Consider the following 13,181-nt stretch of genomic DNA (forward strand, 5'->3'; position numbering starts at 1 on the left):
GCTTCCCGTTTCCGTGGAGCGCCTCCTGTCTTGCATTCGTTCCGTGTTTCAAGAGTTTCAGTCCTTGGCAATCGCGTCTCCTCAGGGACTCACCAGGCAGCACGAGGGAGAAGTGACTGGGAGCCCACCGGGTCCCTAGAAACCAGTGCGTGTGTACTGGAGCAGGCAGTGCTCCTCTCTCAGCCTCCTTGGGAAATGAGGTCTTGAGCAAACGGTCTTTCATTGCATGGGTTGTACCTCTCCCCGGTTGTTGGGGGGAGTGTGTGTGCGTGAGTGTGGTGCTGTGGCCCGTGTGGAGTCCGGACCGCGTCAGGGACCCAGTTCTTGGCAAGGAATGCGTTTTGTTGCATGGGAATATCTCATTGCACGAGAGAGTTCCAATCCTGTCTCAAAGGCTGAAAACATCCTGAAGGCAGCACTGTGACCTCACTGAAAGCAAAGGCCTAAGAGCAGAGGCTTTCCCACACTTCCATATGGAGCTGACTGGTGCTTTATGTTTTCAGGAAGATGGTGTGGTGTAGGCCACTTGGAGCAGCTCAGGCTCCTGAGCGTGTGTTTGGTCCCCGAGGGGTGAGTTGTGTCTCTCCGGAATGAAGGAGATTATGGGGACCTTGAGTATCGTTACCTTCATGATTACCGTGATGATTCTGCCTAAGTCATCGCATGGATATTGATCCATGAGCTCGCCATGTGAGAGGTTTCCTTGGTAACATGGTCGCCGTGCGTGGCCTCGAAACTTGGTTGTGGTCCGAACACCTTTGATGCTTTGCAAGTCCCGAAGCGGCTCCACGGGTGTGCAGTCCCTGTTGCCATATAGGTGAGGAGGCAGAGTCTGTTGACCTGAAGCCCGTGCAAGTATCCAGGGAGATGTGCGAGGGCCTCTCCCTGAGGCACTGGGTTCCTAGCCGGCTCCACCCAGAATCAGGCAGGGAGGTTTTGTTGATGCCAGCGGGAAGTCCTGAGGAGGGAGGGGGAGCCGGACACCGTCGGGGGAAGGAAGGGATCCCTCCCCTGCCTCACCATCCCCAGCAGTTGCCTAGGTGCTGGCCACGAGGGAGGGGACTGCCTATGCGTGTTTGTTTTCCTTGGTCTTACCCCACCTTGGTAGAGGGCTTAGCCTGTTCCAGGCACTGTTCTGAGCACTTGAGAGATCTATGCAGACGACACAGAGTACCTCGGCAAGGACTCTCGTCCCCGTTCGTATTTCCAAGGGAAGATGTGAAAGAATGTGTGCCGGGGGTCAGTGCTGTGAAGCGGGAGGACTCGAGGCATGAAGGCAGGCAGTCGGCCTCCACATGAGCGTGCTGCACCGCTGGCTTTCCCACTGCTGCCTGTCGAGAGGCAGGGAAAGCATTTGCACCTAGCGTGCCTGTCCTGCGAGCAGAGGTGGGCTTGGAGACGTGCGTGTGCCCTCAAACGGGGAATCCAGCAAAATAGGCTCTAGGGCCTGAGTCACGCTCTCTGCGGGGAACCCTATCATTGCACATCCAGCCTGAGACACTTTGGAGAGTGACATGCGGGGCTCTTAGTGAGGGTGGCGGCACAGCGGGGGGCATGGGTCAGCGGGACCTTCCTAGGACACCCCCCCGCCCCCCCCCCCCCCCGCCGGTGCTGTGGTGCCCCTGAAACCCAGGCAGGGCTGGAAGGAGGAACAGGCTGTTGATGGCACCATCCCTTCCGCAGGGAGGCTTCTTGGGAGCTGGTGACTGAGGGGACCTTTGCGAGTTCCCCCTCTGAATTGCAGGAGAAGCGGCCGAGGGCCCTCATTTCATGCGGTCCACACTCCCCGTCGCCCTGTGTGCCAGTTGCCAGTGTCGCAGGCGCCCAGGTGGTGAACGTGGTCCCCGAGTAGGGAACACCGAGGCCGTTTCTGCGTTCTCAAATGCTAACGTTCTCTGCTTGTGACCCGCGCCCTGGCTGGTCCCAGACCCTGAGCACAGGGCCTGCAGGAAGGGTGAAGGGTGCGAAGCTGTCTCCTGGTAGGTAGCTGCGGTGAGGTCGTTCCCGGTGGCCTGTGCTCAGCTGCAGGGCACCTTGGAACCCAAAGCCACGACGTTTCCAGTGGGACAGAGTGCGCCGCAAGGGGAACCTGGGGAGTCACCAGGCCCTGAGGGGAGGCAGGCATGACCTTTATCCATGGGCCTTTTGATCGGAGCGCCCTGTTTGCTAGGTATCGTCAGGGTAGCCTCTTTGGTAGACAGAGGGCAGGTTGTGGACAGTTGTAGAGCATCCTTCCTGCTGGTATGTGTCGCAAGGGCTCTGACCTTGCGCAAATGGGCGGGGATGGGTAGAGTGGACTCCTGAATGGAACCTTCCCCGGGCGCCTGGGTGGTTCAGTGGGTTGAGCTTCCGACTTGGGCTCAGGTCACGCCCTCGCGGTTCCTGAGTTCCAGCCCTGCGCTGGGCTCTGTGCCCACAGCTCAGGCCCTGGAGCCTGTTTTCAGATTCTGCGTGTGTCTGTCTCTGCTTCTCTGCCCCTCCCCCACTGGCGGTCACCGGCTTGCCGGCTTGCTCTCTGGCTCCCTGTGTCTCCAGAGTGAAGACACATGAACAAATAGGAAATAGAACGTTCCCCAGGGCAGGTGCTGGCCACGGGCACAGCCATTCATTCGCTGTAGTCATGAACTCGACGGTGTTCCTTTAGTGTTCTCATTTGAGGTTCTCTGTTTCTTTCATTCATTCTGAGAGGCAGAGAGAGAGTGGACGCATGCACGTGTGCCTGTGAGCAGGGATAGGGCAGACAGGGAGGGAGAGAGAGAGGAGGGCCAGCGGGCTCCGCATCGTTGGCGCCCATCTTGAGGTGGGGCTCCTTGTGGAGGCTCAGCCTCACAAACTGTGAGATCGTGACGTGAGGCGAGATCCAGAGCCACATGCTTTGGTTTCTTTTTTAACGTTCACCTCTGAGAGAAAGCGAGAGAGACAGAGAGAGCACAAGCGAGGGAGGGGCAGGGAGAGAGAGAGGAAACCCAGAAGGGAATCAGGTTCCAGGCTCTGAGCTGTCAGCACGGAGCACTAGGCGTGACTCAGCTCAGGAACCCTGAGAGCCTGACGTGACCCGAAGTCGGACCATTACCCAGCTGAGTCATCCAAGCGGCCCACAGAGTTTTCAGTGTGTATTTTCAAAAGAAAAAACAGCTACATTTATATATACATCTAGCTACCTGTGTGTCCTTAGGGATACCTGTGTACATACGCATACGTGTCTACATATACGTACACGTATTCGTGTATGTGTATATATACGTATATGCACACACACACACACACACACACACACACACACACACACACACACCATGTAAACTGAGCCAAACGGTCTTCTGGGTGGAGACGCGGAGCCAGGAGGGAGGCATCAGCACAAAGTTCAAAATGAAAGGGAAACGTCATTCTCGTATGTATCAGTACGTGCCATGACAGGGAGACACACGCGAGGGTTCTGGTAGGATAGGAAGCTGCTCCCACGGAGAATGCAGGCAAATGGTCCCTGTGGAGCCAATGGAACCCTGGTGCACTTGTGGTATGAGACTGATAAAGAGGCCGAAAACTGGTGACCTTTCTAATGCTAGCAGAGGTCATTTGCATTTGTATAGCATGCGATCATTGACGTTGCCCCTGGGGGGAGAAAGGTTTTGCATCTCTGTTCTCCTAGGTTTGTGGCTTAGTTTGCTCTTCCCTTGTGCACTTGAAAGAGTCCTGACAGGTCCTGATGGTACACAGTAAGGCCAAGTCCCCAGAGTCCAGAGTCCCTTGGTGGGGCTTGTGGGATGGTGTCCTTCCCATGACCATGAAGTCCACAGAGCAGTCTTGTGCTTTTGCTGTAAGTCCTGTTTCTACCAGGTCCAGTCTGGGCGTGCCTCTTTGCAAGTCCTCAGGTGAGGACACGTGATGAAGGCTGCCCATTGGGACTGGCCTTCGATGATCCATCTGGCCGTGACCCCCTGCTCTCCTTCCAGGGCTGCGTAGGTTCGTGCCCTCGATGCTCGTTTCGTAGAAAGCCTTGACTGCTTGGTCTCTCTACTCCTCCTCACCCTGGACGGTAGTCCTGTGGCTCCCCTTGAATCCTCAAGCATACGTTTCCTTGCCCACCTCTGCACACTGGCCCTCCAGAGCAGGGTCTGGTACGCCTTGCACGTTCAGTCGATGCTTGCTGCACAATCGCATGGGTGATGGCCTCTCTCTCTCTCTCTCTCCCTCTCTCTCTCACCAAAAGAAAGAAACGTTGAAAAGCAATGGAAACCCAAGAAAAGAAAAATGGCACGGAGGAGTTGGGATCTGAGGCACACTGTGAAGAAAACACGGGGGTTGGGAGGTAGTGGAGGTGGACAGGCGGTTCCACAGAGTTGAAGGACGTGCCACAGTCAGCGGTGGCAGGGTGGACTTAGGGGTGGGACCGCTGGTGGTGCGGTCCAGGTAGGGCCATGGGAAGGGCATGCAGAGCTGAAAAGCACCGGCCTTTCATGAAGAAGGGAGGTGGAAGGAGTCTCGTGTGCCCAGCGTGTCTCCCTGTCCCTTAGGGCTGCCCTTGCGGTCACGGGTGACGAGCGAGGAGGGTGCACGGCTGTAGATGGCCACGGTTGGCGGGAATGGGAGGCAGAGTGAAGAAGAAACACAGAGGCCTAGGATGCAAGAGGGATCACTGGGTTCACGTGCAGCCACGTCCCTGGGAAACCAGCAATGCAAAAGGTTCCTGGGTCTCTTGAGGGGTGACAGGGAGGTGTCCACCTTGGGAGGAGACACCTGCCGGTCCCTGTCCCACTGGCCTGGTGTCTGGAGCCCTCTGCCTGGCTCGCGGCTGTCAGGCTGGCGGGCAGTCGGTCAGAGCATCTGGTGGGCACAGGGAGGTGCGGTGGTGCAGACCCTGGTGCCCAGGAGCTGTGCCCCCTGTGGGGGGGTGGGGGTGGGGGTGGGGTGGGGGATGGGGCGGCTTGGATATTGGGCCCAAGCAGGTGTGCGGGAGCGCGCGCTCGAGCGCGCGCATGCGCGTGGGCCAGGGCCGGAGCCCGGTGAGGGACACAGCTGAGGCTGCAGCCGTGCCGTGAGTTGGCTCCCAGCCCGCCTGCCGCCCCAAGCCCCCAAGTGTCTGGGCCAGCCAGGGACGGACGCCCACCTCAGCCCCCGACCTGGGACATGCTGCTGCCTGGCGCCTGCGACCCGGCAGCCATGGCTTTGGCGGTAGGGGTAGCGGTAGCGCTCGCGGGAGCGCTGGCGGGAGCGCAGGCGGGGCCCCGCGTGGAGAAGACTGGGAGCCATGAGCCTCCAGCCTCGGAGGGTGGCGGCCCTGCTGCTCCTGCTGCTCCTGGAGCCAGAGGCCAGGGCGCGGGACGCGCTTCCCGGGCGCCTCGGTCTTTGGCCGCGCTGGTGGAGTGCCAGCACTGGCTGGGGCAGAGCGCGATGCGATGCCCCCCCGGCGCCCTTGAAAGTCCATCTGGGAGAAGCCTAATGGTGGAGCAGCTGAGACACACAGCCTCCCTCCAGGACCTGCCTCAGTCGCGGTGCTGCCAAGGTAAGGTCCCTAGCGACGAGGTCGCACGTGGCCTTCCCCTCTGCCCCTCTCTGTCTTCCCCTCCCATGAGAACCCTCCCCCCGCCCTGGGGCTCCGGGCTTCTTCTTGGGCTCCTTTGCGGCTGCGGTCTGGACGCCTCAGGAGTGGGCTTTCTGGGTTGGACCCTGGTTCCCTGGAAGAGGAGGGCCCCAGATCGAGTAGGGGGTTAGGCTCAGGCGGTGGTGAGTGGCTCAGGTCGAGAGGGGGGGTGCCCTGAGTGCCCATGGAGGTCTGACTGGGTTGGTGTTTGGCGGGTGGAGGTGGGAAGGAACGAAGGGAGGAACGAAGGGAGGAAGGAAGGAAGGAAAGCGTGGACCGGCGGCTGTGGGCAAGTGTCAAGGCAGGGCCAGGGAAGTGGCAGCCATGAGTAGGAGGAATCATTCCTGCCTGTGAAAATGAAGTACAAGGGACCTGAGACTCGAGAGAAACATTCCAGGGAGAGTCAGGGTGGTGGGCCTGAGTTGCTGGAGGCCAGCAGGGGACGGTGTTGAAGGGATTGAGAGTGGAAGCAGCAGGTGAACACAGGCCTCCTGCCTCCCCCCTCCGCACCTGCTCTCCTGCCCTGCCCAGCCCGCCGCGCCGCGCCCCGCCCCGCCCCTGGTGGCAGAGTTGCACCCTCTGATGGGGAGGGGGAGATCTCACCCCGCTTGTGGCGAAAGGGGGTCCTCTCTCGTGGGAGTCAATGGGACTAGGGGGTAGGAGTCTGGATGAGGGCAAGTGCAACTCCCTGTTGAGCTCTTCACCTCTGAAGGCAATGTGCATTCCATCAATGAAGTGGGAGCCCGGGAGCCAGGAATCAGTGGCGCTTGTGTGTTTTCGAGGGTGGTCCAGACTCTTTCCTGATGGGAGATGTGTGCTGAAGAGAACTGGGTGTTGTGGATGGAGTCCAAAGTCATCTCTTTGGGACACGTTGGGTGGGAACGTCTTCTTCGCACTCTGGCGACGAAGGTGGATGGAAAAGCTCCTTGTCCAAGGCAGACTGGTGGGTTTTGTTCTTCCTCTCCGTGGGGCGTGGTGCTTCCCGTTTCCGTGGAGCGCCTCCTGTCTTGCATTCGTTCCGTGTTTCAAGAGTTTCAGTCCTTGGCAATCGCGTCTCCTCAGGGACTCACCAGGCAGCACGAGGGAGAAGTGACTGGGAGCCCACCGGGTCCCTAGAAACCAGTGCGTGTGTACTGGAGCAGGCAGTGCTCCTCTCTCAGCCTCCTTGGGAAATGAGGTCTTGAGCAAACGGTCTTTCATTGCATGGGTTGTACCTCTCCCCGGTTGTTGGGGGGAGTGTGTGTGCGTGAGTGTGGTGCTGTGGCCCGTGTGGAGTCCGGACCGCGTCAGGGACCCAGTTCTTGGCAAGGAATGCGTTTTGTTGCATGGGAATATCTCATTGCACGAGAGAGTTCCAATCCTGTCTCAAAGGCTGAAAACATCCTGAAGGCAGCACTGTGACCTCACTGAAAGCAAAGGCCTAAGAGCAGAGGCTTTCCCACACTTCCATATGGAGCTGACTGGTGCTTTATGTTTTCAGGAAGATGGTGTGGTGTAGGCCACTTGGAGCAGCTCAGGCTCCTGAGCGTGTGTTTGGTCCCCGAGGGGTGAGTTGTGTCTCTCCGGAATGAAGGAGATTATGGGGACCTTGAGTATCGTTACCTTCATGATTACCGTGATGATTCTGCCTAAGTCATCGCATGGATATTGATCCATGAGCTCGCCATGTGAGAGGTTTCCTTGGTAACATGGTCGCCGTGCGTGGCCTCGAAACTTGGTTGTGGTCCGAACACCTTTGATGCTTTGCAAGTCCCGAAGCGGCTCCACGGGTGTGCAGTCCCTGTTGCCATATAGGTGAGGAGGCAGAGTCTGTTGACCTGAAGCCCGTGCAAGTATCCAGGGAGATGTGCGAGGGCCTCTCCCTGAGGCACTGGGTTCCTAGCCGGCTCCACCCAGAATCAGGCAGGGAGGTTTTGTTGATGCCAGCGGGAAGTCCTGAGGAGGGAGGGGGAGCCGGACACCGTCGGGGGAAGGAAGGGATCCCTCCCCTGCCTCACCATCCCCAGCAGTTGCCTAGGTGCTGGCCACGAGGGAGGGGACTGCCTATGCGTGTTTGTTTTCCTTGGTCTTACCCCACCTTGGTAGAGGGCTTAGCCTGTTCCAGGCACTGTTCTGAGCACTTGAGAGATCTATGCAGACGACACAGAGTACCTCGGCAAGGACTCTCGTCCCCGTTCGTATTTCCAAGGGAAGATGTGAAAGAATGTGTGCCGGGGGTCAGTGCTGTGAAGCGGGAGGACTCGAGGCATGAAGGCAGGCAGTCGGCCTCCACATGAGCGTGCTGCACCGCTGGCTTTCCCACTGCTGCCTGTCGAGAGGCAGGGAAAGCATTTGCACCTAGCGTGCCTGTCCTGCGAGCAGAGGTGGGCTTGGAGACGTGCGTGTGCCCTCAAACGGGGAATCCAGCAAAATAGGCTCTAGGGCCTGAGTCACGCTCTCTGCGGGGAACCCTATCATTGCACATCCAGCCTGAGACACTTTGGAGAGTGACATGCGGGGCTCTTAGTGAGGGTGGCGGCACAGCGGGGGGCATGGGTCAGCGGGACCTTCCTAGGACACCCCCCCGCCACCCCCCCCCCCGCCGGTGCTGTGGTGCCCCTGAAACCCAGGCAGGGCTGGAAGGAGGAACAGGCTGTTGATGGCACCATCCCTTCCGCAGGGAGGCTTCTTGGGAGCTGGTGACTGAGGGGACCTTTGCGAGTTCCCCCTCTGAATTGCAGGAGAAGCGGCCGAGGGCCCTCATTTCATGCGGTCCACACTCCCCGTCGCCCTGTGTGCCAGTTGCCAGTGTCGCAGGCGCCCAGGTGGTGAACGTGGTCCCCGAGTAGGGAACACCGAGGCCGTTTCTGCGTTCTCAAATGCTAACGTTCTCTGCTTGTGACCCGCGCCCTGGCTGGTCCCAGACCCTGAGCACAGGGCCTGCAGGAAGGGTGAAGGGTGCGAAGCTGTCTCCTGGTAGGTAGCTGCGGTGAGGTCGTTCCCGGTGGCCTGTGCTCAGCTGCAGGGCACCTTGGAACCCAAAGCCACGACGTTTCCAGTGGGACAGAGTGCGCCGCAAGGGGAACCTGGGGAGTCACCAGGCCCTGAGGGGAGGCAGGCATGACCTTTATCCATGGGCCTTTTGATCGGAGCGCCCTGTTTGCTAGGTATCGTCAGGGTAGCCTCTTTGGTAGACAGAGGGCAGGTTGTGGACAGTTGTAGAGCATCCTTCCTGCTGGTATGTGTCGCAAGGGCTCTGACCTTGCGCAAATGGGCGGGGATGGGTAGAGTGGACTCCTGAATGGAACCTTCCCCGGGCGCCTGGGTGGTTCAGTGGGTTGAGCTTCCGACTTGGGCTCAGGTCACGCCCTCGCGGTTCCTGAGTTCCAGCCCTGCGCTGGGCTCTGTGCCCACAGCTCAGGCCCTGGAGCCTGTTTTCAGATTCTGCGTGTGTCTGTCTCTGCTTCTCTGCCCCTCCCCCACTGGCGGTCACCGGCTTGCCGGCTTGCTCTCTGGCTCCCTGTGTCTCCAGAGTGAAGACACATGAACAAATAGGAAATAGAACGTTCCCCAGGGCAGGTGCTGGCCACGGGCACAGCCATTCATTCGCTGTAGTCATGAACTCGACGGTGTTCCTTTAGTGTTCTCATTTGAGGTTCTCTGTTTCTTTCATTCATTCTGAGAGGCAGAGAGAGAGTGGACGCATGCACGTGTGCCTGTGAGCAGGGATAGGGCAGACAGGGAGGGAGAGAGAGAGGAGGGCCAGCGGGCTCCGCATCGTTGGCGCCCATCTTGAGGTGGGGCTCCTTGTGGAGGCTCAGCCTCACAAACTGTGAGATCGTGACGTGAGGCGAGATCCAGAGCCACATGCTTTGGTTTCTTTTTTAACGTTCACCTCTGAGAGAAAGCGAGAGAGACAGAGAGAGCACAAGCGAGGGAGGGGCAGGGAGAGAGAGAGGAAACCCAGAAGGGAATCAGGTTCCAGGCTCTGAGCTGTCAGCACGGAGCACTAGGCGTGACTCAGCTCAGGAACCCTGAGAGCCTGACGTGACCCGAAGTCGGACCATTACCCAGCTGAGTCATCCAAGCGGCCCACAGAGTTTTCAGTGTGTATTTTCAAAAGAAAAAACAGCTACATTTATATATACATCTAGCTACCTGTGTGTCCTTAGGGATACCTGTGTACATACGCATACGTGTCTACATATACGTACACGTATTCGTGTATGTGTATATATACGTATATGCACACACACACACACACACACACACACACACACACACACACACCATGTAAACTGAGCCAAACGGTCTTCTGGGTGGAGACGCGGAGCCAGGAGGGAGGCATCAGCACAAAGTTCAAAATGAAAGGGAAACGTCATTCTCGTATGTATCAGTACGTGCCATGACAGGGAGACACACGCGAGGGTTCTGGTAGGATAGGAAGCTGCTCCCACGGAGAATGCAGGCAAATGGTCCCTGTGGAGCCAATGGAACCCTGGTGCACTTGTGGTATGAGACTGATAAAGAGGCCGAAAACTGGTGACCTTTCTAATGCTAGCAGAGGTCATTTGCATTTGTATAGCATGCGATCATTGACGTTGCCCCTGGGGGGAGAAAGGTTTTGCATCTCTGTTCTCCTAGGTTTGTGGCTTAGTTTGCTCTTCCCTTGTGCACTTGAAAGAGTCCTGACAGGTCCTGATGGTACACAGTAAGGCCAAGTCCCCAGAGTCCAGAGTCCCTTGGTGGGGCTTGTGGGATGGTGTCCTTCCCATGACCATGAAGTCCACAGAGCAGTCTTGTGCTTTTGCTGTAAGTCCTGTTTCTACCAGGTCCAGTCTGGGCGTGCCTCTTTGCAAGTCCTCAGGTGAGGACACGTGATGAAGGCTGCCCATTGGGACTGGCCTTCGATGATCCATCTGGCCGTGACCCCCTGCTCTCCTTCCAGGGCTGCGTAGGTTCGTGCCCTCGATGCTCGTTTCGTAGAAAGCCTTGACTGCTTGGTCTCTCTACTCCTCCTCACCCTGGACGGTAGTCCTGTGGCTCCCCTTGAATCCTCAAGCATACGTTTCCTTGCCCACCTCTGCACACTGGCCCTCCAGAGCAGGGTCTGGTACGCCTTGCACGTTCAGTCGATGCTTGCTGCACAATCGCATGGGTGATGGCCTCTCTCTCTCTCTCTCTCCCTCTCTCTCTCACCAAAAGAAAGAAACGTTGAAAAGCAATGGAAACCCAAGAAAAGAAAAATGGCACGGAGGAGTTGGGATCTGAGGCACACTGTGAAGAAAACACGGGGGTTGGGAGGTAGTGGAGGTGGACAGGCGGTTCCACAGAGTTGAAGGACGTGCCACAGTCAGCGGTGGCAGGGTGGACTTAGGGGTGGGACCGCTGGTGGTGCGGTCCAGGTAGGGCCATGGGAAGGGCATGCAGAGCTGAAAAGCACCGGCCTTTCATGAAGAAGGGAGGTGGAAGGAGTCTCGTGTGCCCAGCGTGTCTCCCTGTCCCTTAGGGCTGCCCTTGCGGTCACGGGTGACGAGCGAGGAGGGTGCACGGCTGTAGATGGCCACGGTTGGCGGGAATGGGAGGCAGAGTGAAGAAGAAACACAGAGGCCTAGGATGCAAGAGGGATCACTGGGTTCACGTGCAGCCACGTCCCTGGGAAACCAGCAATGCAAAAGGTTCCTGGGTCTCTTGAGGGGTGACAGGGAGGTGTCCACCTTGGGAGGAGACACCTGCCGGTCCCTGTCCCACTGGCCTGGTGTCTGGAGCCCTCTGCCTGGCTCGCGGCTGTCAGGCTGGCGGGCAGTCGGTCAGAGCATCTGGTGGGCACAGGGAGGTGCGGTGGTGCAGACCCTGGTGCCCAGGAGCTGTGCCCCCTGTGGGGGGGTGGGGGTGGGGGTGGGGTGGGGGATGGGGCGGCTTGGATATTGGGCCCAAGCAGGTGTGCGGGAGCGCGCGCTCGAGCGCGCGCATGCGCGTGGGCCAGGGCCGGAGCCCGGTGAGGGACACAGCTGAGGCTGCAGCCGTGCCGTGAGTTGGCTCCCAGCCCGCCTGCCGCCCCAAGCCCCCAAGTGTCTGGGCCAGCCAGGGACGGACGCCCACCTCAGCCCCCGACCTGGGACATGCTGCTGCCTGGCGCCTGCGACCCGGCAGCCATGGCTTTGGCGGTAGGGGTAGCGGTAGCGCTCGCGGGAGCGCTGGCGGGAGCGCAGGCGGGGCCCCGCGTGGAGAAGACTGGGAGCCATGAGCCTCCAGCCTCGGAGGGTGGCGGCCCTGCTGCTCCTGCTGCTCCTGGAGCCAGAGGCCAGGGCGCGGGACGCGCTTCCCGGGCGCCTCGGTCTTTGGCCGCGCTGGTGGAGTGCCAGCACTGGCTGGGGCAGAGCGCGATGCGATGCCCCCCCGGCGCCCTTGAAAGTCCATCTGGGAGAAGCCTAATGGTGGAGCAGCTGAGACACACAGCCTCCCTCCAGGACCTGCCTCAGTCGCGGTGCTGCCAAGGTAAGGTCCCTAGCGACGAGGTCGCACGTGGCCTTCCCCTCTGCCCCTCTCTGTCTTCCCCTCCCATGAGAACCCTCCCCCCGCCCTGGGGCTCCGGGCTTCTTCTTGGGCTCCTTTGCGGCTGCGGTCTGGACGCCTCAGGAGTGGGCTTTCTGGGTTGGACCCTGGTTCCCTGGAAGAGGAGGGCCCCAGATCGAGTAGGGGGTTAGGCTCAGGCGGTGGTGAGTGGCTCAGGTCGAGAGGGGGGGTGCCCTGAGTGCCCATGGAGGTCTGACTGGGTTGGTGTTTGGCGGGTGGAGGTGGGAAGGAACGAAGGGAGGAACGAAGGGAGGAAGGAAGGAAGGAAAGCGTGGACCGGCGGCTGTGGGCAAGTGTCAAGGCAGGGCCAGGGAAGTGGCAGCCATGAGTAGGAGGAATCATTCCTGCCTGTGAAAATGAAGTACAAGGGACCTGAGACTCGAGAGAAACATTCCAGGGAGAGTCAGGGTGGTGGGCCTGAGTTGCTGGAGGCCAGCAGGGGACGGTGTTGAAGGGATTGAGAGTGGAAGCAGCAGGTGAACACAGGCCTCCTGCCTCCCCCCTCCGCACCTGCTCTCCTGCCCTGCCCAGCCCGCCGCGCCGCGCCCCGCCCCGCCCCTGGTGGCAGAGTTGCACCCTCTGATGGGGAGGGGGAGATCTCACCCCGCTTGTGGCGAAAGGGGGTCCTCTCTCGTGGGAGTCAATGGGACTAGGGGGTAGGAGTCTGGATGAGGGCAAGTGCAACTCCCTGTTGAGCTCTTCACCTCTGAAGGCAATGTGCATTCCATCAATGAAGTGGGAGCCCGGGAGCCAGGAATCAGTGGCGCTTGTGTGTTTTCGAGGGTGGTCCAGACTCTTTCCTGATGGGAGATGTGTGCTGAAGAGAACTGGGTGTTGTGGATGGAGTCCAAAGTCATCTCTTTGGGACACGTTGGGTGGGAACGTCTTCTTCGCACTCTGGCGACGAAGGTGGATGGAAAAGCTCCTTGTCCAAGGCAGACTGGTGGGTTTTGTTCTTCCTCTCCGTGGGGCGTGGTGCTTCCCGTTTCCGTGGAGCGCCTCCTGTCTTGCATTCGTTCCGTGTTTCAAGAGTTTCAGTCCTTGG

This window comes from Puma concolor, unplaced genomic scaffold (assembly GCF_028749965.1).
Source record: "Puma concolor isolate L17-30 unplaced genomic scaffold, mPumCon1.1.hap2 unalloc_scaffold_67, whole genome shotgun sequence".
Taxonomy (NCBI): Eukaryota; Metazoa; Chordata; class Mammalia; order Carnivora; family Felidae; genus Puma; species Puma concolor.